Source organism: Sorex fumeus, unplaced genomic scaffold (assembly GCF_029834395.1).
Source record: "Sorex fumeus unplaced genomic scaffold, SorFum_2.1 ptg000142l, whole genome shotgun sequence".
Classification (NCBI taxonomy): Eukaryota; Metazoa; Chordata; class Mammalia; order Eulipotyphla; family Soricidae; genus Sorex; species Sorex fumeus.
The window spans coordinates 4018873-4034069 of NW_026606199.1; the positions used below are offsets into that span (position 1 = coordinate 4018873).

Consider the following 15197-nt stretch of genomic DNA (forward strand, 5'->3'; position numbering starts at 1 on the left):
ACACCCAGTACCACCACACCTAACACCCCAACACCCCTCATGCCCCAAACCCTGACAACAGCAGCAATCTGAAACCCCCGTACCCAACACTCATTACACCGACACCCACAGACACGCTGTCTGCAGCTCCCCAGCTGAGACCCTCACTGGGCTGTGTGTGTGCGTGTGTGTATGACCCTCACTGGGCTGTGTGGAGATTCCATGAGCTGTGCCCCCCGGCCGTCCACACTGATCTGTTCCCAGGCCCCACCCCCGCTGCAGTGGCGGCTCCCCCTTGATCCTCTGTCTGTCTCCTCCCACCCGGCACTGTCCTTGCCGCTCCCCCGCGTGTGGCCCAACCGTGGGCATCAGGCTGAGCCTTTCCAACCCGCGTCCTGGGCACTGCCCTCAGAGGCCCCTGTCCCGTCAGCCCTGCACCCAGACTGTCGCTCCTGCCAGGCCCAGCACGAGGGGAGAACAGTGACGGTGGTTTTGGTGCTGGTGCCAAGGAAGATGGGATGGTAGGGATGATGGTGAATATGGCGGCGACTGGGGTGATGGGGACAGCAGGGGCCAGTGCTATGCTACGTGGGGACCTTCATGGCACCTACTTTCAGCATTTCCTCCTCCTCGGGCGTCCCTGAGAGACTGGCCATCAGCCACTCAGCCCGTGCCCTGCAGAAACAGCCACGGGTGCTGTGAGCTGTGACCTCATGGGATGAGGAACTCGGCCTGTCAGCACGGCTGTGGTTGCCGCCTCCTGCGACACCTCCCCACGGTCATCCTCCCCACGGCTCTCCCCCCTCCATGTTATCCTACATCTCCCCACGGCCGTGCTCAGCCTCCCAGCCAGCCTTGCAGGGCACGTGAGCACATCTTGCAGACTGGGGGCTCCCCGCTGAGTAGGACCTTGCCCCCAACTGGGCCCCACAGCAGGTCCGGTCTCTCCAGTCACGTCTCCCCTGCCACTGCGCCCTACAGCCCTTTCTCAGCAGAGCTGGGGACCTTGGGGTGGCTGGGGGTGACTGGAGCCAGGGCGGGTGCTGGTGCCATCTCTGTCCTCACCAGGCCTCGTGGTCGGCCTCGCTCGGTTCTCTCCCCGCTGGCCTCTGCCCAGTCATGAGACCTGCCGAGCGGCGGTTGGCAGCTCCAGGGTGCGCCCAACCCTTATGCCTTTGAGCTCTACCCTGAGACCCTGTGGCCAGGCCCCTGAGTCCCGCCTTAGCAACAAGGGCTTTGGGGAGGGCAGGGTGGGCCACCCAGGCCACCTGTCAAGGAAGGGGATCCGGAGCAGGTGTGGGGCCACGTGTGACCCCAGTACACCCAGCACAGGCTGGGGGAGAGGGCAGCTTTCTGGCATTCCCGGAGTCCCAGCCCCCAGCCTGTGGGTGGAGGAGGAGGGCTGACCGACCTTCACCACGTGGCCAGGCAGGTCGGGCAGAGTGCCAGGCGGACCTTCAGGGGGAGGGGTCCAAGGGGACCACCAGGGCTGACCCTCGGAAGCCCCCTAGAGCACTTCTGAGGACCAATGCAGACAGCAGCACCAGGAAGGAGTCCACCCAAGCCGCCGCAGCTCGGAACTTCCCCCCTGACCTCTGGGGCTCCCTCTCCCACCTCGGCCAGGTCCAGGCCAGCAGGGGGGCTGAGACAGGAGGCAGGCGGGGGTCCCCTGAGAGGCTCGAGCAGCCTGCCCCCGCCCCCCAGACTCTGAGGGTGCCCTTGCCAGCCCCCACCGGGCCGAGCGAGACCCGGGGCAGGGGGAGGCGCAGCAGTGCAGGGCCCCGGCCCCGCTGTGACCTGGAGGGTGAGGGGCCTGCGGCTCTGGACAGCCCAGTGCCTCCACGCGGAGGACCCCTGCGTGGAAGGGGCCAGGCAGGTCCCCGCGTGAGCTCCCACCTCGTGTGCTGGCCAGGGCTTGCTGCTCCGACCAACAGACCCCGCTTCTCCAGGGTCTGGGCTGGCCCGCAGCCCCGGCCTCCCGGCGGGGTGGGAGGTGAAGGATCCCAAACAGGAGCTGTTTTCCCCAGGGTCCTCCATGCGGTCCCCTGGAAGGGCAGTCGCTGAGATCTGGGCCCGCAGGGCGGCAGGCGGCCTCGAGAGGGTCCCGGGCAGAGCCGCCTCCTGGCCTCTGCGCGCCACCTGCTCGCAGTCCCCGCCCACCCAGCCCTGAGGGAGGCTGTGATTGGAGGACCCGCATCCCCTATCAAGACAAGGCGGGCTGAGAGGGGCGGGGCCAGGGCTGGGAAAGCTGTGATTGGCTGCTGCACACTTCATTATCATAGGAGAGCTAAAAGGGGCGGGGCTGGGGAAGCTGTGATTGGCGGGCTCACACTTTCTCATTATCATAGGAGCGCTGAGAGGGCGGGGCGAGGCTTGGGACGCTGTGATTGGCAGGCTCACACTTTCCCATCACCTCATAGGACAGCTGAGAGGGGCGGGGCGGGGCCGGGGAAGCTGTGATTGGCTGTCCTACACTTTCCCGTCATCTCATAGGAGAGTTGAGAGAGGGCGGAGTCAGGGGCGGGGCCAAGGTGCAGTGAAAACTAACGGGGCCGCTGGGAGGGCTTCCTGGAGGAGTGGACAGTTGCCAGCGGAGGCTGGAACAGCGAGCTGAGCCTCGGTGAGCACTGACGAGGCGCGGGGGAGACCCCGTGTTCCGAGGGGAGATGGGGGCACCCTGAGACTCCACAGCCGTATCCCGGGGCGGAAAGCAGAGAGCGGGGGCATAGGGGCCCAACTCCACCCGGACCACAGCGGGACAGCCTGGTGGGCAGCGCTCGGCGAGGGTCAGGCAGGGCCTTTGCGCTTGGAGCTGCCGTCGGGGCCCAGAGACCCCGCGTCTCCACCCTCCAAAACTCCAGTATACCCCCATCCCACACCCTCCCCCTACCCGTGGGGCAGACGATTTCCACATTACTCTCTCTTTACTTTGATTACATTCAATATTTTGACACCAGACCCACCATTATTATTTGGGATTTTACCCCAACACTCAGATCTGCCGAAAAGGCACCCGGAGACAATTTGTTTTCTATTGATGATTATGAATAACATATGATGTTGCACGGCTGCAGTTGTGGCTGTGCGATTTTGGGATTGTGAAATTTTAACAATTAAATCTAGAGAGATTTCTGCCAAAACCTGCTGGGTTCCGAGATTTGTTCCTGAGTCTCTGGGATCATGGCCGTTAAGCAGCTTGATCAGGAGGAAAGGGCCAGCTCCACCCCCATCCTTTAAGGCCCCACAAGTCTTGTCACTGCAGGCCCAAACCTGAATGCCCAATGGCCTCTGGAGGATGGTGGCCACTGAGCCGCCAGGGGGGAACAGGCAGAGGGACAGCACCCTTTCCCCCCCTGGGGTGGTCTGGTGCCGGTATGGGGACCGGATGCATTTCTGCCAAAAGCTGCTGGGTTCTGAGATTTGTCTGAGTCTCTGGGATCATGGCCATTAAGCAGTCTGATCAGGAACCAGAGAGGCCTTGCCTCCAATTATATAGCTGAGCCGGAGGTGGTTTGTGGGTGTGTCTCCCACATACCTAACTTTTGGCCGTTTGCTTTCTTGGTAAACTTAGCCCCAAGTTGTTGGGGTCTGGCCAAAGCCACAGCAGCGATTTTGGGGCATCTAGGAGTCTGAAGGCACCATCAGGCTGCTGAAGCACTCACCTCACAGGTACAGATTGACCTGCTGGCGGCACCATACCCCGTGCATGGTGCTTCTTAAAGGAGCCCACGGGCAGCGCCCACAGCCGTGGGCCCCACCCCCTCCCAGAGGCCACTGCTTACCCGCTAGCAGAGCTGTAGTGTGGCACACTCCGCCCCCCCATCCATCAGCCCTCCCTCCTGCTTGACCCTACTCACTGGGCAGTGGCCACTCAGAGTTGGGCCACCGTGGCCACCCTGCAGGGCCCTTCAACAGGGGGGAGCAGGAAGGAACGTGGGCACAGGCAGAGATGACGCCTGGTGCTGGCTTTGGGCTGGGCTCAAGGAGTCCCTTATCCTGCTGTTTCAGTCCAGTTACTTGAGCTTGGGAGGCTTCCCTGCCAGTTCTCGCTGGAGGCACTGCACCACAGTCGGCAGCAGGTGACCCTGGGGAGACACCAAGCCGGGTGGGTGGCAGAGCTCCTGTGCTTGAGGCTCTTCCAGCAACTGCCTGAGGAGGCCAGGAATGTTCGTAAGCTGCTGCCTGCTCCGCTGAGACAGTGTGGGCTCCTTGCGGCCTGAAACCTCGGATTCTGGGCTGAATGGTGACGGTCTGTCCCTGAAACACACACACACATACACACACACACACACACACACACACCTGCATGCATGCCTGCATGCACATGAGCAGACATGCCTGTATGTATAGGTGCACATGTGGGCATTCCCACACACGCCTACACACGTGCACGTAGACCTGCACACACCTGCATGCACACGTGCAGACGTGCATGCACGCACGGGCACACCACGACGCACACCCATACACACACCTGTTAACGCGTCTATACATGCAGCGACTGAGGGCAGGGCAGTGGCCAGGGCCAGGTTTGTGTCTGTGGCCAGGCCTGTGTTGAAGGTCAGGGTAGTGTCCGAGGTCAGGGCAGTGCCCATGACTGTCTGGTCCCTCTCCCCACCCTGCCCTGGGGGGCAGGGCGGGGAATGCGGTGCTATTTCAGTATATGACCACTAGGTGGTGCCCGATCATCAGAACCAGGAACCCAGGTGCCCAGTGAGCGGCAGGAGGCCACTGCAGACTCCTCCGAGGGCCGCGTGGCCCCCAGAAATCCGGGTACCCTAGAGGTGTTGGGGCCACCTTTCTGGACACGGTGGAGGGAGGCAGCCCTGCCTGGTGCAACTTGCCCTTTGTGATCCAGCTACTGGGAGCAGGGGCAGGGCGTCACGGTGCCAACGTGCCAAGATGTCCTGGAGAAAATGCAGCCAGAGCAGCCTACGCTCAGGCGAGGGCGAAGGTCCCTTAGACCCTCCCTTCCCCACCTCTCCCTGCCATGCCGCCGCCTCACCCCTCTCCCAGCTGCGCCCTCGCGTCACCGCTCCCATTCCCAGTCTCCTTTCCCTGCCCCTCCAGTGGGCACTGGCTCTGCCGGTTCCCTGTCCCCGTGGGCCTGGCCTTCGGGAGAAATGGCCCCAGTCTGGGGTTGGCTCAGGCCTTGGGGCTTCTGCTCTGGGAGCCACCCCTAGTGTTCCAGCACCCAGGCTTCCCCCCTCACACACACACACACACACACACACACACACACACACATGCACGTGCGTCTCCAGGAATCGGGAAGGAGAGACATAGCATCACCAGCTTCCGAGCTGGCAGACCCCTCTGTGCCTCGGTTCCCCTCTGAATCCCGGGTCCTGCATCTCCCTGGGGTTGTGGAGGATTCCAGATGGTCACAGTTCCAGCGAGCGACAGTGCCCTGCGTGAACCCCACCGGCGTGTCCGTGCCCTTCTCCCGGGAGTCCTGGCTGCGGCGCGCGCGGGGATGCCCGCACAGGGCAGGCGGGGACTTGCCCCTCAGGGTCCAGCTGCCAAAGGATGCCCCGAGGTGCAGCGCCATAGCGCCACCTGCTGGCGCTTCCCCCCTCCCCCGCTCGCCTTGGTGCGTACAGTGCGCAGGCGCTTTGGGAATGAGGCTGGGGTCGGGGACCGGGGCTGACCTGACCCCGGATAAGACTTTGGGCTGGAGCAACAGCACAGCGGGTAGGGCGTTTGCCTTGCACGCGGCCCACCCGGGTTCGATTCCCAGCATCCCATGTGGTCCATGTGGTCCCCTGAGCACCGCCAGGGGTAATTCCTGAGCGCAGAGCCAGGAGTGACCCCTGTACATTGCCGGGTGTGACCCAAAAAGCAAAAAAAAAAAAAAAAGACTTTGGAGCGGACATTCAGCTCCGCACAAATGCGCAAACCCCGGCCAAAGGCTCCTGGCAGGCTCCTGCCTGGGCTGCAGGGGAGGGACCTCAGAGCCTGAGGAGGCAGCGTGGGTGCACCAGGACCCTCATGCGGCAGGGAGGGGCTGCCACACTGGGACATGGCGGGCACCGAGTCCCTGTTCCCCAGAGCTGCTCTGCAGTGTGTGTCTAGGCCGTCCCAGACCCGTGGGCAGTGGCCTGCGAGGTTAGAGACCCCACACGTCCCCCACCCCCATCTGCATAGACACCCCCAGCACATGCAGACAAAGGCCCGACACAGCAGACACGTACCCAGGACATGCAGACACGCCCCCCAGCAAGCTCCTAGTGCAGGCACATCCCCTTATGGGCAGACACGCCCCCTTATGCACAGAGACCCCACCACCACCACCATCACCAAGCTGACAAGACAGGACTCAGGGGCTTGCAGCTGGCTTTCAGCTGGTACCTCCCCCTTCCGCACCCGAGCTTAGCACAACCTTTAGGTCCCTGGGTCAGCCTGAGCAGGGGCCAGGGGGTGTGGGGGGCGCAGAGGCCACCAGAGGGCGCCTGCCCGAGCGGCTCGGGTTCAGGGCCGCCTCCAGCCTTGGTCCCCACTCGGGACCAGTGACAGGCTGTGAGAGCAGAGTGGACGCTGGCTGGCTCCTCTGCCCCCACCGTCGCTCCCTCACCTGCCCTTCACTGCCCCTTGCTCTGGGTCGGAGCCCCAGCACCAGGGCAGGGGGCCTCTGAGTTAGCCTGCCCCAGGGCGGGGTTGCAGAGGGCTCTGTTATTGGGAGGGAAGCAAGTACTCCCTCCCCAGGGAGAAGGGGCCGTGTGAAATGGGGACAGCGCAGCCATCAGGGTTTCTAAATCAGCCACAGGGTCACCCCCCCTCCTGCCTGTCGCCTGGGAACAGCCCTGCCTGCTGCCAGAGGGGTGCAGAGAGGGGGAGTTCCTGGCTGTCAGGCAGGCGATGTCCTCGGCCTCCCTGCCAGCCAGCACACGGTGGAGGGAGGCGGTGTCTGTGGGCTCTGGAAAGGGCAACCGCGGGCAGGGGGGCCCCATGGCCTGGCCCAGGCTGGCAGCTGCACCCTGAGTTCTAGTCCCACGGCAGACTCAGGACCGGACGGGGCAGAGGGTGAGACACACAGGGCCACGCAGGCTCAGGTTCTGGGGCCTCGGAGGTTCCAAGGCCCCGTGCCGGGAGCAGGGATTCCAGAGAAGGTGGATGGAGCCCCTGGCTGAGACACACACGCCCCCAGGAGCAGCGGTGAGGCCACTGCAGGCTGGGCAGCTGTCGGGAGCCCTGAGCATGACCCTCGGGCTATCCAGGGCCCAGACCTGCACCCAGAGGGTGGGACTCCTAGGTGGCCAGCCCCACCCAGGCTCCTGACCACGCGCCTTGCTGTTTAGATGGACTCCGGGCCACAGGGCTGCCTCCCCTGAGAACAGAAAGACAAGCTAGGGTGAGGTCCCAGGTTGGGGTCCCTCTGAGCCCCCCAACATAGCCACCACATCAGGCACCCTCTGCGCCTGGGAGCCGCGTGCAGGAAGGCACGTGTGAGTCTGCCCCTGTGGACGCGTCCGGTTGGTCTGTGCCCAGCCAGGCCCCCCGGCCAGGCCACACAGCCCCAGCACAGAGCCCTGAGCTGGCTGGGCTCCAGCTCCCCTCGGCCAGGGCCACACTCATGGGAACCTTATGGCATGTCCCGGACGCAGCGGACAGCCCACGGGACCTGAGGGACAGCCTGGGGTCTGCCGATGGCAGATGGGTCCCCAAGGCATGTGGCTTTCTCTGAGGGGGAGAAGCCCATGGCAGGGCAGGATGCCCTTCAGGGTGCTGTCAAATGCTTCATCTTGGCACCCCCTGAGTCCTGGAAGTAGAGGGACGACTGGGGGACTGGAGGCTGGGGCGGGGGGCGGGGTTCTAGATGCTTTGAGTTGGGGTCAGATGGGGTCAGCCTGCAGGATGGAGGGCCCTGGGTGTGGGAGGAGGAAAGGGGTCACCACAGCAGGCCTGGTGGCCAGCCAGGGCTCCCGCCATGGGCCAGGTCTGGTCTCTCTGGACCCCAGTAGCCTCCAGCCCTGCTCCGGTCTCTGTCCAGGGCACCGGCCATCCCCAGAAGGGGTCAAGGGGGCCAGGGTCATGGCAGGGCCACTGGTCCTGCCTCTGGGCTGGGCTTCTGAGAAAGTGGGCCTTGCCACTGACCCAGACCCGCTGCCGAGTCTGTTCACGCTCCCGCTCTGGAGGACATGCACCTGGTGACCCAGGCTTGTCGCCATGGCCCAGATTCTGCTTCTGGAAGTGCGCAGTCAGGCTGCAAAGCTCAGAGGGCCCTGCCGGAGAGCCCCCCGCCTGTTTCAGCAGGGCCCAGGGCACAGCCTGGCTCCCTCCCCTGCCCCCTGTGTGGAGGCTCCCCGGGGCCTGGGGGCTGGGAGGAGGCACGGGCAGCCCTCCTGTGCCCAGCGGGTCGGGCTGAGGGTCTCAGGGTCGACGCCTCCTGGAGGCCGCAGTGTCGGGCGCCCTTCAGTCTGGGAGGTGCCAGTGGGTCTCAGTGTGCGAAGGAGGTGTCACTGAGGCCCGCGCACAGGCAGGCCTGTGGGGGCAGCACGTGCCAGGCCTGGCTGGCAGCTGCTCTTGCTGTAGTTGGCTGGTGCGGGCCCGAGTTTGAGGAGAAGCTGCTGCTTTGTTTAGGAAACTGTGCCCGTGTCTGTGAGCTCCGGGCAGGTGGGCGGGTGGGCGGCCCTGGCTCTGCTGAGGGTCAGCCCGGGTGCCACCAGACAGGGCCAGGCACCCGTCCCTCTTGTCTGTGGACCGTGTGAGTGAGGCCCAGCTGAGGTGTGTCAGGGCGCCAGGCCCTTCCACGTGAATTTGTGTCCTGGCTGCTCCGAGGCCCCTGGTGCGCGGGTGATAGCCGATGGAGCGTGGGAGCGCGTGCCCTGGGGCTCGGCCAGGTGAGCTCCCAGGCGCCAGCAGCGGGGCCGTGGGGCTCTTGGTCCTTGCTTCTCCCTGGGCCTGCTCCCGCTTCTCCCCCTGCCGCCCTCTCCCACCCCTCAGCCACTCGACCTCCTGCTGTCCACTGCACAGAACCAGGTGCCCCCACCCCCCGCACAGTCCTTCCTGCAAGTCCCTCGCTGCCAAGTCCGGGATGTCCCTGGAACATGGCCCCACAGGCCAGCGCCTGGGTGGTCCTCCTCACCGTCTCCACCTTCCAGCTTGCAGGGTCCAGCGGGTCAGACCCGGGGTGTGTGTGTACATGTGTATACGGTACGCGCACACGTGGCTATGGTGGGTGTGCCTGTGTGTGGGTCTGTCCACACGGAGGGGACATACGTGTGCGTGTGTACATGTGTACAGGGAGGTGTGCAGAGGCTCTGCATGCTTGTCGGTGTGGATCTTTCATGTGCTTGCTGTGTGTGAAAGTATGAACCTGTGTTCATGCGTGTGTGTTTGTGGCGTGTGTGTGTGTGCGGGTCTGTAATACGCATGTGTGCTGTGTGCTGTGTTTCTGGGCCTGTGTGCCTGCGAATTGCAGGCTTGTTCCGCACGCACGTGTGTTTTGGGTAAGTGCATGCCTGTGGATGCAGGTTTGTTTGTGGCACCTGCGTATTCGTGCATGTGCATATGTGTCGTACGTGTCTTCCGTGTCTGTGAAGACACTCTGTGTGCGTGGTGCACGCACACGTCTGTGCTGCTTTCCCCTGCTTCCTCCCCTGTACCGCCCCCCCTCCCGGCTGCGCCCCCTCCCCCGCACCTCCTCTTGCTGCTCTCCCTCCTCCCCCGTTCCTGTCCCCCCTCCTCCTCCTGCTCCTCCTCCTCTTCCTCACTCTCTCCATCTGCATCTCTTTCTGCTCCTCCCCTGTCCCCCCCCCAGCTCCTCCCTCTGCTCCTCCTCTCGAGAGGCTGTGAAACAGGCTGGTCCCCGCGAGCAGGGCCCAGCGGTCAGAGCCTGGCCACCCCTCTGTGGTCCACCTGGGCTGCAGCCCTGCTGTGGCCTCCTCATTCCGGTGCAGTGCTTGTCCCGCTGCCCCTGGCTGGCCACCGCCCTTGGTGTCTGTGCCCTTGTTCTAGGAACCGGCACTGAGGGGCCCCCCCTTGCCCCTCGGCAGCCATGGGGCTGCACCGTGGAGGCCCCTGACTCTCACCCTGACTGTTCAGCCAAGTTCCAGTCATGTCCTTCAGGGTTGCACATCTGCCCTGTACACAGTGACTTCCCAGTCTCAGGGCACTGTGGGCATCTGCTCACGGGTGGGGGTCTGCACTTGCTCCCTACCTCAGACCACTGAGAGGTTCCACATTGCTTGGGCTCTGTCATGGCCAGAGACCTGTGGCCTGTTTCTGTGTGGGGGGGGCATGGGGCAGGGCCACACCCTGTGGTGCTCAGGGCTCCCTCCTGTCTCTGCACTCACAGCTCTCTCCTGACTAGCTCTCACTCCTGGCTCTGTGCTCAGGGATCACTCCTGGCTGTGCTCAGGATTACTCCTGGCTCTGTACTCGAGACTGACTCCTGGCTCTGTGCTCGGGGCTCACTCCTGGCTCTGTGCTCGGGACTGACTCCTGGCTCTGTGCTCAGGGCTGACTCCTGGCTCTGTGCTCGGGGCTCACTCCTGGCTCTGTGCTCAGGGCTGACTCCTGGCTCTGTGCTCGGGGCTCACTCCTGGCTCTGTACTCGGGACTGACTCCTGGCTCTGTGCTCGGGGCTCACTCCTGGCTCTGTGCTCGGGGCTGACTCCTGGCTCTGTGCTCGGGGCTCACTCCTGGCTCTGTGCTCGGGGCTCACTCCTGGCTCTGTGCTCGGGACTGACTCCTGGCTCTGTGCTCGGGGCTCACTCCTGGCTCTGTGCTCGGGGCTCACTCCTGGCTCTGTGCTCGGGGCTGACTCCTGGCTCTGTGCTCGGGGCTCACTCCTGGCTCTGTGCTCGGGGCTCACTCCTGGCTCTGTGCTCGGGGCTCACTCCTGGCTCTGTGCTCGGGGCTCACTCCTGGCTCTGTGCTCGGGACTGACTCCTGGCTCTGTGCTCGGGGCTCACTCCTGGCTCTGTGCTCGGGGCTCACTCCTGGCTCTGTGCTCGGGGCTCACTCCTGGCTCTGTGCTCGGGGCTCACTCCTGGCTCTGTGCTCGGGGCTCACTCCTGGCTCTGTGCTCGGGGCTCACTCCTGGCTCTGTGCTCAGGGCTGACTCCTGGCTCTGTGCTCAGGGCTCACTCCTGGCTCTGTGCTCGGGACTGACTCCTGGCTCTGTGCTCGGGGCTGACTCCTGGCTCTGTGCTCGGGGCTCACTCCTGGCTCTGTGCTCGGGGCTCACTCCTGGCTCTGTACTCGGGACTGACTCCTGGCTCTGTGCTCGGGGCTCACTCCTGGCTCTGTGCTCGGGGCTCACTCCTGGCTCTGTGCTCGGGGCTCACTCCTGGCTCTGTGCTCGGGGCTCACTCCTGGCTCTGTGCTCGGGGCTCACTCCTGGCTCTGTGCTCGGGGCTCACTCCTGGCTCTGTACTCGGGACTGACTCCTGGCTCTGTGCTCGGGGCTCACTCCTGGCTCTGTGCTCGGGGCTCACTCCTGGCTCTGTGCTCGGGACTGACTCCTGGCTCTGTGCTCGGGGCTCACTCCTGGCTCTGTGCTCGGGGCTCACTCCTGGCTCTGTGCTCGGGGCTGACTCCTGGCTCTGTGCTCGGGGCTCACTCCTGGCTCTGTGCTCGGGGCTCACTCCTGGCTCTGTACTCGGGACTGACTCCTGGCTCTGTGCTCGGGGCTCACTCCTGGCTCTGTGCTCGGGGCTGACTCCTGGCTCTGTGCTCGGGGCTGACTCCTGGCTCTGTGCTCGGGGCTCACTCCTGGCTCTGTACTCGGGGCTGACTCCTGGCTCTGTGCTCAGGGCTCCCTTCGGGCTCTGTGCTCAGAAGCAATTGCTGGTGGGGCCGGGGGACCATATGTGGGGCTGGGGCCGGAACCCAGGAACATGCTGAGCCAGGTGAGTGTCCTCCCCCTGTGCTCCTTCTCCTGCGTTGAGGCTGGGACCTGAGTGGCTGTGGGAGAAGGTGGGCGTCAGGGATGGAGCCCGGCGGGTGCAGGACAGGGGGTCAACACCGTTCGGGATGTGCCACTGTGTGTCTGGGGCTGGCCGAGCTGGCCGGTTGACGGGCTGGTGCTGTGCCGGCACTCACACACACCACGTGTCTGGAGCAGCAACAGTCCTGCCCTGGCACTGCCCTGAGGGCACAAGTGGCTGCTGGGGCTATCAGGGCCGAGTGGGCTGCCACCACCACGCCCGTCATGGGGCCCCCTGGGGTTCTTGGGAAAGGGGGGCTCAGGATGCTTCTCCTTGGGTCTCCCTAACTCCCTCCATTGAGGCCTCTGAAGGATCCAGGCTAGAATGGGCTCCGGGCTCATCTCTGATCTCTGTCCTGGGTTCTGTTTTCTGATCTCTGGGATCCTCTGACCTCTGGGCTCTGGGCTCTGATCTTTGATCTCTGATTTTTGATCTCTGATTTCTGTTCTCTGATCTCTGTTCTCCGATCTCTTCGATCTCTGATCTCTCATATTTGATCTCTGATCTCTGGGTTTTGGCTGTGGTCTCTTATCTCTGATCTCTTTTCTCTGATCTCTGATCTGGGCTCTGACCTCTGATCTCTTTCCTCTGATCTCCGATCTCTGATCTGGATTCTGATCTCGGATCTCTCAATCTCTCATCTCTCATCTCTGATCTGATCTCTGGGCTCTGATCTCTGATCGCTGATCTGACCTCTGACCTCTGATCTCTGGGCTTTGGCTCTGGTCTCTATCTCTGACTCTGGGTGTGCTTGCCTGACGCGTGTGCTCCTGATCGTACTCTGACCTCCTGGGCACGTCCCCTCCCCGTGCAGTGCCTCTGACTAAGGTCCCTGACACGCAGGTGCTGAACCCCCACAGGCTCTGCTGAAGGCCCCCCTGGAGCCCTGTCAGTCATAGCCCCACACACTGTCACCTGGGGACTCTCGCCTGCAGGGTGCCAGCACCCCATGCACCACGCGCCCTCGCGGGGAGACGCCCCCTGAGGGAGCCGAGAGACCTAAGATGGGTGGGGATGGAGGCGGAGATCACGTGCCAGCAGCAAAGGTGCTCTGGAGGGACCCTCGGGGACGCTGGGGCCAGGGTCCAGGAAGGTGCCCCTGGACTCCTGCTGTCAAGATAGGGGTTAGGGTGCCCATCCCAGGGCCTCCAGGGAGACCCTTGAAGCAGGGACCCCCACTCGCAGGCAGGGACTCCGCTGACAGGCAGGGACCCCCAAACACAGGCAGGAACCCTACTCACAGGCAGGGACCCCCAACACATGGGCAGGGACCCCCACACACAGGCAGGGACCCCACTCACAGACAGAGACCCCCCACAGCATCCTCCCCCAGGCTGGGCCCCCTGACACGCTCCCCCAGCAGAGGGCCCTGTCCGTGCCATCCCTCAGCTCTGGAAAGCGGGTGACTCAGTTTTCTGTCCTATTAAAAGGCTCCCGCGGGTGCTCAGCCAGAACAGAGGCTCCTTGAGCGCTTCTGGAACGAGGTCGTGGGGGCGGGGCCCTGGGTGGAAACCTGGGGGCTACCTCCCACCAGGCCCCCTCCGTGGCCACTTGTCCCCCAGGGTCCCCCACACTGGCCCTGTGACCGGGCCTGGGGCCCTCAGCCCCTCTCCGCACCCCCATGCCTGCCTCTCACCCCATCAGTCACCCTGGAGCCGGCTCTGGCTGAGACTTGAACCCCCGCGTGTGGGATGACCCCAGTGGCTGTCGGCAAGTTCAGAGCCAGGGGCTCTGTGGGGAGGAGCGGGAGGGCTCCCAGGGGGAGCAGGGAGCACCGGCCAAGAGCGCAGCTGGCTCCCGGGGAGGGGGTGGGGCGCAGAGTCCCGGTCGAGGGGGTCTCACCGGCCCTGCCAGAACAGCCCCATGTGCAGGCTGTGGTTTCTCTTCCAATAGGCAAAAGCCAGTTGGCCCGAGCCCCCCTGCACCAAAACCCCAACCCAGAGCCAGAATATTCTACCTGGGGGGCCTGAGCCAGCCCCCACCTGCAGCCCCTCCTGTGCTCCCAGCGGGGCAGGCTGGGAGGACCCGCAGGGCCCCACATCCTGTCCTGTGCTGTGTCCTGGGACCGCGGGGCGCAGCCCCCGGTGGTCAGAGACCTCCTGAGGAAAGGGGCCTTGGGGCAGACAGGACCGCCGTGCTCCTCCTGGGCGCCGAGCACTGCCTGCTCCTGGGACCCCCCTTTGCCAGGCGGGGCCTCTGTTGGGGTGCCTGGCTGGGAGCTGAGGGAGGTGCCGGGGTGTCCGTGAACATGCTGACGAGGCTTCCGTCTCCTCCCACCTTCCTCCTCAGGACAGTCCTCTCCACCCCTCAGGCCCCTTCCCCACTGAGCACTGTAGGGAGAGCCCAGGGAGCCCCTGTTCAGCCTGTCCTGGGACACACAGGACAAGAGGCGACCGTGGGCATGTCCTGGGGACACAGTGCCAGACCCCAGGCCCCTCCTGTGCTGCTGGCCTCAGGCCCACAGGCCGTGAGGACTTCCCTTCCCGCCAAGGGCACTCAGTCTGGGGTCTTGGCCCCACCTGCCAAGCCCCCATCCCCTGTGCTCTGGCCACCCCCTGCTCCCTGGCCCTCCAGGGACCGCACAGAGCCGCTTCCACCGGGCTGCCTGTGGGGGAGGTGAGAGGCCTGGGGGTGTGCAGACCCCAGCACCAGCACAGGCATGTGTGGGCGTCAACGTGTGCACGCACACACGTGCAGCAACGTCCCACCTTCGCCCATGCGTGCCCAGCATGTGTCTGGCACACGCTGGCGGACGGACGGTCCCAGGGCCTGCCGGGAGGGGCCCGCCAGGCCTGCGGTCCCACGCTCACCCCGCCTCCCGCAGACTGCCCTGGTGACTTGCCCCAGAAACCGCGCCAGGAGCAAGTGTGCCAGGGCGGGCCCTCAGAGCCAGCTTGGCAGGGCTCCGGGGTGGGGGTGGGGGGGCTGGGGGGCGGGGGAGCCGCGGAGCACAGGCCGGGGCGGGCGGGGGCGGGCGGGGGAGGCGGCTCCAGAGGTGAAGGTCGGCCGCATTCCTGGCGCTGGGACGACGCTGGAATTCTGACATCAGATTTTCCATGCTCCAGGGGGAGGAGCTGCGTGGCTGCCAGGACACGGCGGGCAGAGGCTCGGCCCGGGCTCCGCAGTCGGCCGTGCTGGGGCCCTGCTCAGAGTGGGCCCGGCCCGCCGGCCCGCCCGGGCTTCCTGGTCCTCCGGGACTTTCTGTCCTGCTCCCGCTCCGCTCCTGAGTCACTGGTGCTGCGGGGTGCCGAGAATAGCCCCAGCGGCCAGCCTGGTCATTGTCAG

General features: G+C 64.8%; 1 protein-coding gene across 1 annotated transcript in view; it reads left to right on the forward strand.

Annotated features, from left to right (window-relative positions):
- The window catches only part of LRRC27 (leucine rich repeat containing 27), a 40016-nt gene that overhangs the window by 12854 nt on the left and 11965 nt on the right, over positions 1-15197 (forward strand). The window lies entirely within an intron of this gene.